The following is a 14,773-nucleotide window of genomic DNA, read 5'->3' as shown; positions in this document are numbered from 1 at the left end:
GGACTCTTTTTGTGTGATTATCAGATTTGGCTTCCCTTATCTTAATTGCCTATATTTGGGGGACTGTTATCTTCGTGTCTTGCATTACAACCTCACCTCTTGCTAATTTTTGACATCTTGGGTCAGATTTCTGGCACCCTGAGGCAGTCTCTGACAAATTCCCATAGAATCTGCACTGCTGCAGACCCCCCAAGTTTTCTAGCCAGGTTGGTAAAATACAGGAAATAAATGTAGATGGATAAACATGTTTATTAGATTTAGCAGCGTGAAAGCAGCCAATATACCACTGGCTTAAACAAAATACAAGTTCATTTCCTTCAAATGTAACATCCAGAATTATGTGGTTCAGGGCTGGTAGAGTGGCTGTTTTCCATGAGAGTATCGGAAACTTTTCTGTTGCTCCATCACCTCTAGGATATTGACTGCCCACATGGTCTAAACATGGCTTAGCACCAGCATGATGTGGGAGAGGAAGTAGGAATGGCTTATTCTTCAAGGACACGAGTTGGAAAGTGCTTTCATAATTTCTTCTCACATTCCTGTGATCAGATTTTAGTAACATGGCTGTCACTAGCTATACAGGAAGATGGGATAAATGATATTTACTCTAGGAGGACTTGTGCCCAATTAGAAATGGAAAGTTCTATAAAGAAGGGAAGAATGACTGTTCAGGAACAAGTAGCGGCTTCTGTCTTACATAGGAGATGTATTCTGCCATACGTTAGCACTTTTCAATAATTACAGAACAGTGACCTTCTCAGACAGATGGGGAAATTCATGAAGAGATGCCAGATACAGATGAAGGCAGTGGGCCCTTATGATCACTCAAGTTTGAATGGGTGGGATAGAAAAGGATTAAAATGAAGACCAAAGGGACTTAAATGTGACATAAGAAAAAACTCATTGAGGGGCGCCTGGGTGGCTCAGTCGGTTAAGCATCCGACTTCGGCTCAGGTCATGATCTCACCATTCATGGGTTTGAGCCCCACGTTGGGCTCTGTGCTGACAACTCAGAGCCTGGAGCCTGCTTCGGATTCTGTGACTCCCTCTCTGCCCCTCCCCTGCTCACATTCTCTCTCTCTCTCTCTCTCTCTCTCTCTCTCTCGGATAAATGGGCATTGAAAAAAAAATTTTTTTTAAAAGAAAAATTTCATTGACAATTGAGAGACACTGCAGTGGACTAACAAAGAGTCCAGTCAACCATTTGTTCTTGCACCTTTGGCCTTCCTGAGTTAAACCCTTTTTCATGGAATCAATTAGCTATTTATTCTATTCCGGCCAGTGAAATTTATATATCATTGTCCCCACCTTAAGCTTAGTGAGGAGAGATGGCAGTGGCAACATGGTGAGACAAAAGAGAGGAGGGACGAAGTTGGTGGATGTGAAGAGTTGAGAGAAAATATATGAAAACTTTTCATCTTAAAGAAAAGCTGCAACAGACTCTCATGCTAGTGTTTGGCGTGTGGGGGAGGCGGTCCCGTAGAATGTTTCTTTCTTTTTTTTTTTTTTTTTTAAATGTTTTTATTTATTTTTGAGACAGAGAGAGACAGAGCATGAGCAGGGGAGGGGCAGAGAGAGAGGGAAACACAGAATCCGAGGCAGGCTCCCGGCTCCGAGCTGTCAGCACACAGCCCGATGCGTGGCTCGAACTCACAGACCACAAGATCATGACCTGAGCCTAAGTCGGAGGCCCAACCGACTGAGCCAATCAGGCACCCCTCCCGTAGAATGTTTCTGAATAAAGGTCCTGAAGTGTGTCACTGTCACATAGCAGCGTCGCTTGCTGCTCCATCTCCATCTCAGGCTGGACGGTCACATGAAGGGACATGTGAAAAAGAGGCCACAAAGGTACTCCTCTGCCCTCTCACCCTGGGTTGTGTGCGTATCCAAGCCGCAGGTAGGACTGTTTTCCTAAGGGGAGGAAATCCTGTCTTCCCCAATGGGCGTTGCCACTGGGGAAAAGTGACGTCCCAGGGACTGGGGTCAGACTGGGTCCTGAGGGTCCCCTTCACCAGAATGTACCTTCTCAATCTGCCATCAGGTAGGCCTGTGGGGCCCTCCTCCCGTCCTGCAGGCTGTGGTTGCCATAGCACCGCAGGACTCTTTCCACTTCCGGTTAGATTGATTCCACAGCAGCGCCGGAAATAACAGCCCACCTTGCCAAGGCTGAGACCCTTAAAAGCAGCTCTTTTCCTTTTCTCAATGTAATGGGTTGGAATGATGCCCAAAGGACTCTTCCCTGGGTGTTCTTTTTGTTTTTTTTCTCCCACTAAATTGCATTTAGTGGACTCAGGTGCCTTTGATATGTTGGTCTGCTCATCTGCTGATTATCTTGGCTTACACCAGGTTGGCCTTCTGATAATGAAAGGAACCAAAAATAGCAGTTGTGAAGCATGGGCTTTTTGATGATTACTTGTGTTCTGCAGCAGATCGCAGATTGAATGGAGCCCAGCATAAAGTAACTATCTTCTTTGTATTACTTAACCACCCACTCAGAAAGCAAAAACTACTGTCACAGTCTCTCTCTGTCCCTGGCATGTGATACAGGAACTGTGGAACTCAGAGAGGCTCAGCGTCTATTTGACTGTGAAGTACATTTTGGATATCATCTCCCTCAAATATGTCTGGAAACTTTCTTCATTTCATCCATTAACCTCTGGAACACTTCTTTAAAGTCCATTCCTCCCTCTACCACCATGCCTGTTATTTACACACCATTTAGTAAGATGACGTCAGCTATTAGCCTGGCTCAATACCGTTTAGATATTTCTAATGAATGCGTGAGCTCATTTGGAGTATTCTTTGGTTTAGGTTGTGTATTATCCCGTTCTGAATATTATGACTCTGTTTAGCGCATTTCTATACAAACAGACTTAAATATTCAAGGTATTGCCCCTGGAATAGGTTCTCTTTCGTATGTGGTTTGTCAGGTTCGGTAAAAGGGAGCATATCCTTCAGATTGGCAAATTCAGATATCCACAGAACAAGTGGTAGAGTGTTCAGATAACTGACTCATCTTTCCAAAGGACATAAGTCATCAGGTTTGGTCCATTCTTAAAGAGCAAATTGCCCTCGGAATGTCAAAGCTAAAATATATCAGTTAATAATAAATTCCAGTGACTCAGATGGATGACATTATTGTCAGGTTGAAAATAAGTTACTCAAGGGGCGCATGGGTGGCTCAGTCGGTTAAGTGTCTGACTTCGGCTCAGGTCACGATCTCACAGCTCATGAATTCGAACCCCGCGTTGGGCTCTGTCCTGACAGCTCGGAGCCTGGAGCCTGCTTCAGATTCTGTATCTCCCTCTCTCTCTCTTCCCCTCCTCTGCTCATGCTCTGTCTCTCTTTGTCTCAAAAATAAATAAACATTAAAAAAAAATAAGTTACTCAACCACCACATCTCTCTCAGTTAAATTCTTAGATCATAAGACGTTGAAATGGAACTTACTCTTGAACTATAAAGGTATTTTACGTTACTAGCAATGCTTGGAAACATTCCTATGTGTAACAATATTCTTACTTAATAACAAATAAATCAATGCAGAGATTTTGTTAAGCCCAAGGACCTGTACATCCAAACAGTTTTTTCATTATGTTTTGCATATTTCAGGTAGTTTCTTGGGTTTATAGTGTTCTGCTTTTTCACATTTGTGTCTCTAGTGCTGTGAGGATAGTGTGGAAAGATGCAGCTTTGGGCTGCCAGTGGGAGGACTGGGTTCCCCACCTATCAGTGTAGAGTGTGGCCTTGAGCACTGGACCTTACCAGGTGTCAGGGGCAGAAAGTGTGATGGGAGGTAATTGGAACCATAAACCCAGTGACCTGCATTTTACTTGCTGGGTGACCTTGGGGGAAATCATTTCATTTCTCTGAGACTCAGTTTGTTTTTGCATTTAAGGTTTATAATAAATCCAGAAAACATCAACAAATACAGCAAGAGAATCAATGTAGAAACACAAGTCAAGGTGGCAAAAAACTCACGTTTATGAAGTCAGTGAAGGTAGGAAACAACAGGTAGAAAACATAACCCAGGCAGGAAGAAGATTACATCTGATAAGACAATGTGTCAGAACTTGAGAAATGAAAGTAAATAGGTGTTGGAATCTAGATGAAGGTTCTCAACTAGAAACGAAGTCAAGGCAAACAATATGGAAACCACGGCCAGGCTCTAGGCAAGGGTCCGGGGTTGGGCAGGAGACCCCAGCAGCCTGAAGGAGGCTGACCAGGCTACTGTAAGAAATGGGTTCCTTTATTTGCTTGAAGGAATTCTGGCCTGCCTGCAGGCCTGGTCTTAGACAAGATAAGAGAAGATCAGAGATGATGGGACACAAGACAAGTCCTGCCAGAATGGAATCAAGAATACTTTTCAGATGCTGTGCTCTCTCCTTAGAAACTAAAGTCACTTCTAAAGCAGAGGAAAAAGTGGGTGTTACTCATAAGTAAAATAATGATAAAAGAATGCATTTTAAAAATATATCCCTCCAGCTAAATATTTGGTAAAATCTAGAATCTGTCATTTTTAAAAAGTTCTGTTTTTATAAAGATGTGTGAATTTCTATGACTTTAATCAGAGTTCTTAAAAACAGTGTTATAATTTGGGGACTGCTTTGTCTACCCTTTGGTTTGTTCTCACAGACGAATGAGACAATTAAGTAAGTATTTAGTTACCTAGAACCATTACAGAACAAGTAAATGGGGTTTGGTAAATAAACATTTATATGTACCATATTTAAAGGAGTGAATGTGATCTTTTTGAAAGCAAGAAATCCTTTTGCAGGGGGAATGGTGCCCCATGAAGATCTAAATTTATACATTCATATATCTGGTGAAATATTACTATCAATGGTTTCACACAGAACGTTTAGTCCTATGGACACCACTTAAATATTAAATTGTGTAAAAGATCAGAGTATTTAAATATGCAGGCACATATCACTCATCTATACAGTAATGTCTTACCTTTGGAAACATGTAAAAATTGAGTGTTTGTCCTTTGTTGATGGCTTTCAAGCTTCCTCTCTGGAGTGAGAGGAGTGAAAAAAGTGCCCCAGGATTTTCTATTGATTGAGAAAGGGAAGCACTAGGACCAAAAACCAGAGTCTTTTTTTTTTTCCACAATGGAGGGCTCACAAATGTTTTGAGCATCTACTTCATAACTAGTGAAATGAGGGAAACAAGGCTATAATTCTAGGGGGAAGGTGGTTTGGATAAAAGCCAGTTTCAGAAACATCAAAGAATGGATGATTTAGCACTAACCACATCTCTATACCTCTCAAGTCCTCTCCAGGACATATGAGAGGGTGTCCTAAATCACACATAGGAAAATATCATTCAAAGGCACGGGAAAGCCATGCATCTGAGAACCAATCAAAAAGATTTGCCCAGTTTACATGGATGTTGGGACACAGCATATGGACTCAAAACTAGGCATTTCTAGATGGAATCTTATTCCATTTAGTTCTGCTGTGACATTTTCAGCTTCAAAATGCTTCTAGTTCAAAAGACCAAATGGGCTAATTCATGAGACTCTTTTTGTGCTGTCCAATATGGTAGCCAAATTTAAATTAATTAAAATGACACAAAATTAGAAGAAACTCTTCTTCAGTCTAGCCATATTTCAAATGTCCAAAAGTCACATGTGGTTAGTGTCTACTGTGCTGGACAGTGCAGGTGTGGAATATTTCTATCATTGCAGATGAGTCCATTGGACGGTGCTTTGAGTCTAGTTTCAGGGGCACATATGAGCACATTTTAGATCAGAACTCTCATCCTTAAAAGTGTGTGGATCTTTGATGAGATTTTCATCATTAATATGTCATTTTTGAAGATTGAGTCCTTGGGGCTCATTAGGATTAGATTAGTGAAACTTTAAGGGCAATTAACTTTCTGAGGAACAAGCTATTAAAAATCTGAATAAGATGACCTATGCTCAGAAATTAGATGGAAAATGAATAAATAAGTTCTAGGGGAAAGTTGCAAAAAGTATCAAGCATAAAATTAAGGTAAAAAAACAACCTAGATTTTAAATACTTGAAGCTCTTTAGGATAAACCCGCTGATGGCCATTGTCTTCCATTAGAGACGTTAGAGACTGTTGAAGGCATAAGCGTGCCTTTCCTTCTTTATTTGGTCACAGGGTGTACTGGCATTGCATGTGGAGGCCATTAACCCGTTTGGACATGTCTCTTTTTGTCTTAGATGCTGAAATGTCAGCTCAGATTTGTGGCATTCCTTCCTTTCTCTCTCTTTGACTCTTTCATTAGGCAAAAAGAAAATTATGAATAGAAGTGTTACACATAACTTATTCTGGTTACTGGCATTTTTAATTAAAAAAAAGAAGCCTGTAAATAAGTTGGCTTTTTTCTTATCTTCCTTTCAGTGATACAGCCATCTATTTTCATTTGCAAACTATTTCACAAAGTCGCAAAAAAAGCTTAACACTGGTTATTTATGTGTATCCACTTTGTTTCTAGTAAACAGCCTAGAATCACAGAAAGATTCTCACTGGTTAAGAGATGCTTGGACTGTCAAGGTGATAAATTTGGCTTGGTCATGGAGAGGATTTCAAGGTAAAATACAGCACAGAGGATTAAAAATTGGAGGCCCAGGGCCATGCCTCTCAACTGAGGATATCTTAAGTCAATGGGAATATGGTATTACCAACATGTTGGGAAAATACCGCAAGATTCAGGAGCAGATTTTCAACCACAGAATCTTTCTTGAGAGTCAGCTGATTTACCAGGGAAACATGGGGGTGAATGAGTCGTGCTCAAACTGTTTGTGTCTTAGATAAGAAGAAAACTGACACTCAAAAATGCTTCAGAAACTTAATTTTTAAAGTGCTAACTCTAACAATCTATGGAAGAGAAGGTAGAGGTTTTTCTATTTTAAATAAGCAAAGCATTAAAAGGAATTTCTTGAGGTGATTTTTAGTGGATGAAGCATTTAAAGTGACTTCCATTGCCTTTCATTCTTACCTCAATCACAATTTAGCATCTTGATTATATTTATATCAGCAAAATAAGTGTTTTTCAGTCATATATTTGTGTGACTCAATCCTCAAAGAAAAGCCTTGTGGGACAATCTCTATAGCTAAGGAGATTGAAGGCTTTTTCAGCATAAAGCCTTGGAATAAGATCTTACATTTTATTTAAATTGATTAAAGAAATTCCTGAACTTGCACTTTTAGAGGACATAAGAAGTAACTTTGGACTATATAGGTTTAGAGAAATAAATGATAAAGCATCAATCTTAAATCATTTAAGACCAGAAAGGAGAGTACATTAGTTGTTACTGCATAACAAGTTTCCCCAAAACCTACTGGCTGAAAACAATATACATTTATTATCTTATAATTTCCATGAGTCAGGCATTAAGGAGAAGCTCAGTGGGTTGATTCTAGTTCAGGGTCTGTCATGAGATTGTGAATGAGATTTTGGCCAAGACTGCAGCCACCCGAGGCTTGACCAGGTGAGAGGATTCTGCCTCCAAGTTCACTACTGTGGCTGTTGGCAGGACTTTTCAGTTCCTCACTGGCTGTTGGCCTCAGTTGCTCTTCATACACGGACCTCTCTGTAAGGAAGTTTGAGTGTTCTCACAAAATGGTAGCTAGCATCTCCCAGAGTGAGCAATCCAAGAGAAAGAACATGAGGCAGAAATCACAAGGTCTTTTATGACCTATTCTGAGAAATAATATACCATCACTCCTGCCATGTCCTATTGGGTTAACCCTGGTAAAACATGGAAGAGAAATACACAAGGGTGTGAACACATGTACATAAGGATCTTTGGGGCCATGTTGGAGGCTGGCTACCATAGAAGGAGTGATCTAGAGAAGCAGCAAACTTGATTTTAATAGATGTGGGTGGTCCAAAATATTTACCTATAGGGCTATGACTTCAATGAAGGGTCAAATTTTTATTGTGTTTTTATATTCCCAGTAATAAAAATATCCCTGTACCTAAACCAAAGGATTTGTAAATATTACCATTCTGTTCCACTACCTTGTAGGAATGATGTTGTAAGAAATGGTCATACTAGTATATGTTGGTGTTACATAGGAAGGGAGATATTTTATTTTCCTTTGAAAACCTACACGTACAGAAAGTTCAGGTACCTCTGCTGAATTGGCATGTACTGGCTCAACAATACCTTATCTAGAAGCTTAGGTCTCTGCTTCACTCTGAATAACTGCTTTATGGGTCCCTTGAGGCTTGGTGACAGTATTGGAGTAGCCTTGGAGGTTGGATAGATTGATTTATTATTTAGCCCTTAGCTTTATTTTTGAAAATTCATATAATATGGGAATGGCAGTGAACTACACAAAACTGAAAGCTATGTCTTGCTCTAAGTGCAGAGTTACGTCAATTGATTTATGTGTCTGGAACCATTCTCATAATTTCCAATGCTGGAAAATTAGATGGATATAACTTCCAAATAATTGGTTGTATATAAAAGACAAAACAAAAATAAATAAGAATACAGGTAGGCATCAAAGACCAAACTGGGGTAGTTTACTTTGTATTTTTACCTGTCACTAGTTCATGGGAACATACATCCTAACATTCTACCTTGTTCCACATTGTTTTGGATGCATTCAGCAAGAGGCCCCAAGATCCACATTTCTCATCTTCAGGGCCTCTTTCCATCTCAACACAGCAGATTTTTCAGGCAGAGTGTAGATGTGATCCAGTAGTGATTACAGGTTATCAAACAAAATCTGAGTTTTAGGCTTGTCCGCAGGGCACCCTCCTTTTTCCTGTGCTCACATTAGCCTTGCTGAAAATTTCCAGGGGCCCCTCCACTTTCTTTCTTTCATGTTCTTTCTGAGGAAACTACCCTACCCATGGCAGCTGCCATGTTCATTGGGAACATATTCTATATCCCAAATCTAATGCCTCTGTCTGTTTGGGGGGGACAAAATGATGTTTTTATCTTCAGTTGATTAAGTGACAAACTGAGGCGAAAGAAGTTAGAAGAGTCAGTCTACCTCATTACTATGGTACCTCTAGGAGGACAGTGAGCTAAACCACTGAACTTCCTTATAGAGGGGGACAGGTTACCCACCAATCACCGCTCTGCCCCAAGAACAGTGATTTTTACTTTCTTATTTACTACAGAATCCGCTTCAAGTTGAAACTTTTAAACCACAGCTCAAAACAATGACTACTTTAGAAAACTTACCAAGGTCAAGAGAGGCCTCAGTGCAGCCTAAAAAGAGGAACTGAGAATTCACCTGGCAAGTCTCTCTAGGTCATTCTTGGAAAACCCCAGGTGGGTGCTGTTCGTATCACTTTATATTCAGAATCTTAAACACCAAACCATTAGGGGAAAGGTTTTGAATTTTCAGGAGCACTAATGTACCGGAAATATACCCTGGGGTCAGGGTGTAATGTACCTTGGGGTCAGGAAACTGGTAGAACGGAAAACCCCACCAAATGCTTAAGAATAAGAAGATGGCCGGGGCGCCTGGGTGGCTCAGTTGGTTGAGCGGCCGACTTCAGCTCGGGTCATGATCTCGCGGTCCGTGAGTTCAAGCCCCGCGTCGGGCACTGGGCTGACAGCTCAGAGCCTGGAGCCTGTTTCGGATTCTGTGTCTCCCTCTCTCTGACCCTCCCCTGTTCATGCTCTGTCTCTGTCTGTCTCAAAAATAAATAAACATTAAAAAAAATTAAAAAAAAAAAAAAGAATAAGAAGATGGCCTGCAGAATTGAAGAGAAGATATAGAAGTCATTGGGGACATTTGAGTTATATTTGTTATTACATGATTTGGATATTTTCTATACATCCTTCAGATGAGCAAAATATTTTTTTGCTTACTCCCAATGGTAGGAAAAAACTACCAGCTGTTATTCCTCAAAGATGCACTGAGAGAACAGCTGTCTCATCAAAGACCCCCAGCAAAGGATTATTCTAGATGAGCACCTTAGCTAGTACTGAAGGTAACACACACTTGAGGAAAAGATTGCCCATCCTTTTTTTAAAACAATTTTTTAATGTTTATTTATTTTTGAGAGACAGAGTGTAGTAAGCAGGAGAGGGGCAGAGAGAAAGTGAGACACAGAATCTGAAACAGGCTCCAGGCTCTGAGATATCAGCACAGAACCTGATGCAGGGCCCGAGCCCATGAACCACGATATCATGACCTGAGCTGAAGTCGAGCGCTTAACCGACTGAGCCACCCAGGTGCCCGAAAGATGGCCCATTCTTTACAAGTCCTGCTAATTAAAGCTTTCTGCAATGACAAGATAGTATTATGGAATGACTTTGTTTATCCAAGCAACTGCCAAGTTTTAATTAGGCTTCAGCTAACAGACTTTAAGTTCAGACAAATGGCTCTGCTGTGGCAAATTGTCAGCATATGCTGATCTGGGAGCATCTGACTAGAGTGGGAGTCTGCTCTTGGTGCATTATGCTGCAGGTGGCTGGGATGACCCAGACGGGCCAGCCTGTCCCTGCTTGCAAGCACCCAAACCACCTGTTGGGGTTGAGTAATCCCCTCACCACATTGCCTGAGTTTACCCCTTCAGAGTTCAAGCCACAGTGGTATGGATCGAAAACCTAGAATCTTATTATCAAATGAATCAACAATAACAACTTTTATTTGTCAAAAACAGGCTTACATCCATTATGTCAGAAGGCCTTCGAAAACATACCACATTAGAGCTGGAACGAATCTGAGAGAATGTTCCAACAGTCACAGTTTGATATGAAGGAATGAAGGGGCAGAGAGGAGGAATGACTTGGCCAAAGCCACCAGATTTTAGAACTGGGGCTAAAACCCAGGACTTGCAATTTTGAATCTTCTGCTTGTGTCTCCCCCGCCCCCCCCCCCCCCACCCCTTCTGCCCCCTTTCCATTCAACACATTGCATTAAATCTACCAATTAACTCCAACTCTTTCAGGCTAGGATGTAAAGAAGGCTTCCGGTGAGCAGGTGGGCATGAGCCTTTCCGAAGGGCTGACAGGTGTGGCCTCTTAATAACGCCTGATAACACTGGCTGCGGGTGGCCTGTCTCCTGCCACTTGCCACTGAGGCTCAGTGGAGCCTGTGACTGGAGATCCAGGTCAGGCTCACCACTGTCTGGGTGTCCTTGGACACAGAGCAGGGCCAGACGTGTGGGAGGGGACAGGGAGAGAACTTTGGCATAATTCAACACAATAAAGGGACACTCTCATGTTTGCTGTAATGTTGTGCTTCGAACTCCTTCAGTCCTCTCAAGCCTCCCCTCCCCGTTTCCTCAAAGAAACAACTCTGACTTTCTTATTTCCAGTCATTTCCTGTCACTAACGGCCTTTCCTTCAGATTCCTTCTGCTTCCCTCCCTCCGTCCATTCCCTCCGGTTCCTTCACCTTTGCTTCTTGGTTGTGTCTCTCACTTCCTTCACTGTGTTTCAACACCTTCTGGGGGCACCTGGGTGGCTCAGTCGGTTAAGCGTCCGACTTCGGCTCAGGTCATGATCTCACAGTTGGTGAGTTTGAGCCCCGCATCGGGCTCTGTGCTGACAGCTCAGAGCTTGGAGCCTGCTTCTGATTCTGTGTCTCCCTCTCTCTCTGCTCCTCCCCCGCTCATGCTCTGTCTCTCTCTCTCCTTCAAAAATAAATAAAAACATTTAAAAAAAAAAAAAAACACCTTCTGCACTTGTAGCTCAAACTGACAAGTTTTCTGATCGCCATGAGTTGGTATCATGATTAAGTGTGTTGAAATACGTCAACATTTGAGAAGAATGTCTGATGTATAATAAACATCCCCTAAGGTGTTTTTTTTTTTTACTTATTATTATTACTATTCCATTTGTTCTCTTATCTTTCTCTTGTTCTGCCACTGGTTCTATTTTATTTTATGCTCATTTAATAAATTTTGTCCTGTCCCTGAGTTCTCCATTCCATTTTGAATGCTCCCTCCATGTCTACCCTTCCTGTAGACCCAACAGAACTGGGCACAAGCTGCTTTTCCAAGAGGTCTTGCACCCCCTTGATGCAAAAGTGAAAGCATATGACTTTAAGATATTAGTTCAGGGATGCCTGGGTGGCTCAGCTGGTTAAGCATCTGATGCTAGATTTCGGCTCAGGTCATGTTTGTGAGTTCCAGCCCCACATTGGGCTCCACCCTAAGTGTGGAGCTTGCTTGGGATTCTCTCTCTCCTTCTGTCCTCCTCCCCAACTCTCTCTCTCTGAAAGTAAATAAATAACCTTAGGAAAAAAAAGATATTAGTTCCAAAATTTGCATTGTATGTTAAAAAACCCCTGTATTTTAGAAAGATGTGTTATACAAACCATGCACTTTGCTCCACAATGTTACTATTATAAACAGCAATTCTAGCTTCTTTGAAAAAATTTCAGTTTACAGAATATTTATTTCTAAAGCCCTTGAAAGTATAAATCTTGAAAAACAAAAAAACAATACACATATTTGGGAAAGATAAAAGATATTCAGAGCAAAATTTGATAAAAAGGGAATAATCAAAATGAATAATATTTTTAGTTTAAATATATATATATATATATATATATATATATATACACAAATTAATTATAGACAGTAATTTCAAGCATTTGTCAGAATGGGAAGATAGACTGATGGCCAGTTATCCTAAAAACTCATGAGGTAAGAAATATTAAAAAAAAAACTCTTTGGGGCACAAGTCTGGCTCAGTGAGAAGAACATGTGACTCTTGATCTCAGGGTCATGAGTTCGAGGCCCACATTGGGTGTAGAGATTACTAAAAGAATTAATTAATTAATTAATTAATTAAAAATAAATACAACTTTAAAAAGTCTTCATGAATATTAAGTGTGTTTTTAGTATACAAATGAGATTGACATTAAAAGAAAAAATTTGTGATTTGGGGGCATATATAAGAAAACATTACAAATAGCTAAAGCATGTACTGATTGTATTTAGTTGAGTGTTTATTATATTTTACAATAATTTTATTTTCACTGGTCCTGGTTTACCAACCTATGTGTTATTGGAAATGAGGTAAATGTTCTACATAGATTGCTTGAGGCTGATTAAAGACAGAACTTTCTGTGCAGTCTGCCACAAAGACAGTTTCAATCGAAGACCAGAATAGAAATGGCATGGTTTACAATTTCACAACATTTGTTTTCAAAAGCGATGCAATTTCCTTTTCCAAACTGCAAAGCAAAATAAAACAAAATGGTGTTTCTCTTGCTGAAAGGCCTTTGCCCCCTGTCTTTAACCCTTGATTCCTGGCACTATTTTAGATTCCTACTTAATGTCCAGAAAGAAAAAAAAAAAAAAAAAAATAGGGCACCAAATCAAAGAATAAGTGTATATAAAAGCATTAAATCCAGGGGGACTGGGAATTTAAATGATGTTCCTGGATAGAAGTTTAAAAAAAAAAAAGTTGTGACAAATGAAACTGAGGAGGCTGGAAAGAGAGGCGGAACGACCTCACTCCGAGTGCCATTACAGGCTTGCGTCTGCACCAATCTTTGAGAGGGGAAAGCCTAGGTGTTTTCCCGCAACAAAATTCCAAGGCTGCATCTATTAAGTATTCTGTGGTCATAATGATACCATTCGGTGATTTCTACCCTCCTGATTGATTAATAGAAGTTAAAACCTGTTTGTAATATAAAGACATGAGCATGGCAGCTAAATCCTTTGATTCAACTCTGGGTCAATTAGAATATTAAAATAATTTCTATGCCCTGGCCACAGAAACGTCATAAAATTTGGTTTCTATTTCAGTTTTGAAACATACTTGTTTAGAAATTGTAATAGATTTTATTTATTTTTATTTTTAAAATATTTATTTATTTTGGGGAGAGTGTAAGTAGGGAGGCGTAGAGAAAGGGGGACAGAGGATCTGAATAAGAGCGTGAATGGGAGGCGGTGGAGGAAGAGGATCTGAAGCGGGCTCCGGGCTCCGCACTGACAGCAGCGAGCCGGATGTGGGGCTGGAACTCGCAAATCAGGAGATCGTGACCTGAGCCGAAGTTGGACGCTCAAGCGACTCAGCCACCCAGGTGCCCTGAAGTTGTAATAGATTTTAATTCAAACCAATCATTAGTCTAACCTTTTCTGCCTCACTGGACAAAACTGTGCTAGTTTACCAACCTAAATATCTTAATCTTTTCTTCGGGAAGATTATAATTAACCTAGGTGGAAGTCCGCGTGTGTGGGCTTAAGCCAGACTGCCTGGTTAAATTTGGACTATACCTTTCTTTGTGACGTAGATAGATTAGTTAGCATCTCTGTGTCTCATTTTTCTCATACATCGACTACATGGATGAGCAATAGAAAAGATGATATTTGCAAAGCAATGACACAGTGCATACCACGGAGTAAGTGCCCCAGAAGTGTCAGTTGAGATGGTGGTGATGTGGGGCCTTCAGCAACCCCTCAGTAATAGCCTAGGCGTCATTTACTGAAGTTCTCACTATGCGGTGTCACCCTTACTCACTTAAGTGTTTCCCATCACTGACCCCAGGCTCTTATGAGGGTAGGGACAATGTATTTCTTATTTCTTGACTGATCACCGGTTGATCCCAGCACGTACCTCTGGCATGTGGTAGGTTCTAAAAAATAATTTTTAATAAATGAATTATTGACACATGGTAGTTTAGGGAAGAAGACTTACTCATTGTGGGGGCTCGGGGGAAGCCACCCATCTCTTAGAGACACACATCCCTTAGTTGCAAATGGGGATAAAAGATTTAGGATCACTAGCATACTAGTGCTTTGTAGAGTTTTGTGTGTGTGTGTGTGTGTGTGTGTTTTCCAAAAGGTAGGTGATTAAAAAGGGAA

At 40.7% G+C, this 14,773-nt stretch overlaps 2 long non-coding RNA genes across 2 annotated transcripts; one reads left to right on the top strand and one right to left on the bottom strand.

Annotated features, from left to right (window-relative positions):
* Positions 1–231: 231 nt before the first annotated feature.
* On the bottom strand, positions 232–2,088 carry LOC122201986. The gene is made up of 2 exons (XR_006194408.1): positions 2,023–2,088; positions 232–539 (listed from the first exon to the last, which is right to left on the bottom strand). It is a non-coding gene; the product is annotated as an uncharacterized LOC122201986 (long non-coding RNA).
* On the top strand, positions 1,698–11,391 carry LOC122201982. Its single transcript, XR_006194407.1, has 3 exons — positions 1,698–1,848; positions 9,117–9,270; positions 10,614–11,391. It is a non-coding gene; the product is annotated as an uncharacterized LOC122201982 (long non-coding RNA).
* Positions 11,392–14,773: the final 3,382 nt, after the last annotated feature.

This window comes from Panthera leo, chromosome A1 (genome assembly GCF_018350215.1).
Source record: "Panthera leo isolate Ple1 chromosome A1, P.leo_Ple1_pat1.1, whole genome shotgun sequence".
In the NCBI taxonomy this organism is placed as follows: domain Eukaryota; kingdom Metazoa; phylum Chordata; class Mammalia; order Carnivora; family Felidae; genus Panthera; species Panthera leo.
This window is presented reverse-complemented; position numbering and strand designations above follow the sequence as displayed.